Consider the following 2,344-nt stretch of genomic DNA (forward strand, 5'->3'; position numbering starts at 1 on the left):
GAAACCTTAGAATAGTTCTGGAACTCAGATAAATAAGAGAAATGTTCACATTCTCAAATCTATTGCACTTTGAAGTCTTAAGATTTCTCTTCCTATTACATATCTCCTGGAGAGGAATGACAGAATGCTTTGCTAACTCCTGGTGACCACTTTCGACAAGGATTTATTCTTCTACAATGTTAGTCAAGGTTGAATGGATAAAATGAGGCCCCTTCGCCTTCTTTAGCGAAAGGATGCTCAGTCTACATCCCAAAGATAAACATGATTACCAGGATTACACTTTATAAAAATTGTGTTTCTGGCCTGCCTAAGAGAGCAGAGAAAATCCCAGGACTCCTGTGACCTGGCAGGACTTGGAGCCCGAGACCATCTGCTGTGTTCCAGATGGTTTTTGTCCAGTGCATCCATATGGAGCAGCACCATGCCCTCCCTACCCTCTTCCCTACCTTCTTCCCTCATTTGAAAGGCTTAAGATGCTGCCTTAGATTCTGTGCCTGTCCACCTGAGGGCTTAGCCCCTTCCCACTACTTTACAGCTCTTCGTTGCCTCAAAAGTATTTCTTCCCCTCCAGAAAATCAAACAACTGTGCTACTATTCTACAGACTTAAGGAGGACATTTAAATTTTTAAAATTGATTTAATTCATCCTTTGATAATTTCATATACAGACAACTTTCTTTAAAGGCAACAATTGCATAATGTCTGTCTCCCAGCAACAACCACTCACAGGAATTTGTTAATAGTTAAATAGTTCATTCATGCGAAAGATTAAAAATACAGACATTGTCTTATTACAGATGCTAGTACTCTCTTTGCTGCCAGGCTGCCACCATGATGGGTCGCATGCATGCTCCTGGAATGGGCCTGTCCCTGTTGGCGTTGCTCGACCGCTGGAGCTCCCCCACCTAGCTGATGCTGGCCTCTAACAGTGTGAAGGAACAGCTTTACACACCGGGCAAGAAAAGCCTGCCTCCCTCCCAAATAGGTGAGATCCTAAAGGACTCACTGGGTGTGGTGCAGGCCCGTTTCACGACTAGTAATAAAAGCCTGAGAATCCTTAAGTCCAAAGGCTTTGCTCCTGATCTCCCCAAGGGTCTCTGCCCCGTTTGATTAGAAAAGCCATTGCTATCCCCAAGTATCTTGAGCGGAGCAGAAAGCATAAGGATGCTAAATTCCACTGCATCCCGAGAGAGAGCACGATTCACCTACTGGTTTGTTATTCTAGAACTAAGTGAGTTTTCCAGCCCAGTTGGAAACATGAGTCACCCACAGTCTCTTCTCTAGTGGCCTAAATTCTTCTGTGTATCGGAGTGATAAAAATCACTTTAAATAAATAATAATAATAATAGAAAAGCTAATACATAATAAAACCTGCCTCAACACTTCCTCAATCATCTGTATCTTTAGATGATCACTCTGCACAGACACTCTGCATTCTTGTTCTTTGTGAAAGGCAGAGGTCTTGCCATACAATTCGGTGTAACCCTCCATCAAGTAGTATTTCTTATTATAGATGCCTTGGGGACCTGCAGAGTAAGTGTCTTCCAGATAGGTGAATAGAGCAGCATTAAGGAGCCTGCTTGTCCAAACTTTGGTGTGGGAGAATGCACTCCAGAGCATGTGCTCCCGGAATGAGCTCCCACCCACCTGCAAGGATTCTGTCTCAAGATGGAAGGAAACAGAATGCCTGCCAGGATGCCGAGTGAGATGGCTATGTCTCTGGAGACCAGGACGGGCACAAACAAAGGTGACATGGATGAGACATCAATCAGATTATTGATGGGCCCCGTCACAGTGTTGGAGAGTCCCAGCCCTGTGGGAAGATTGCGGGGGATGAGCTGCTGTGGGCAGAAAGGACGAGGAAGGTTCTGGGGAAAGGCAGACTCCCCTAGAGCAGATCAGCCGTTCTCACTTACACGGCGATTTGCTTTGCTACTGCCAACTTGAACAGGAATCAACTTTTTGGTAACACACAGGAATACTTATATCAACACACACATATATAGGAGTCTTCCCTTTATGAACAAGCCGGGATGCATGCTTCATTCTAGTTCAGTTGTTGTGGGAGTAACTTCCGCTGCCTCAACCAATAGTCGCTGAAATACGAGCCCACAGTGCAGCGGGGAGCGACTTCCGCTCCGTCAGCCAATAGCTGCTGAAATACCAGCCCACTGGGGCGTGGTATATTTCTCTTTTAAAAAGAGAAGCAGATCCGGATCAGGCCCTCTTGGTTCCGGCTCTTGGTTCCGGTGCTTGGTCCCGGCTCCTGCTCCTGGCTCCTGCTCCAGCAACTAGGCTCCCTTCCTGACGGTTTATGGTGTATGTAAGTTTTACCCCCCAAAATA

The 2,344-nt window shown here is 45.9% G+C and overlaps 1 pseudogene; it reads left to right on the forward strand.

Moving 5' to 3' along the window:
* The first annotated feature begins 833 nt into the window (after window positions 1–833).
* LOC125395051 (small ribosomal subunit protein uS15 pseudogene) lies at window positions 834–1,291 on the forward strand (annotated as a pseudogene).
* The last annotated feature ends 1,053 nt before the right edge of the window (window positions 1,292–2,344 follow it).

Source organism: Myodes glareolus, chromosome 21 (assembly GCF_982192425.1).
Source record: "Myodes glareolus chromosome 21, mMyoGla1.1, whole genome shotgun sequence".
Lineage (NCBI taxonomy): Eukaryota > Metazoa > Chordata > Mammalia > Rodentia > Cricetidae > Myodes > Myodes glareolus.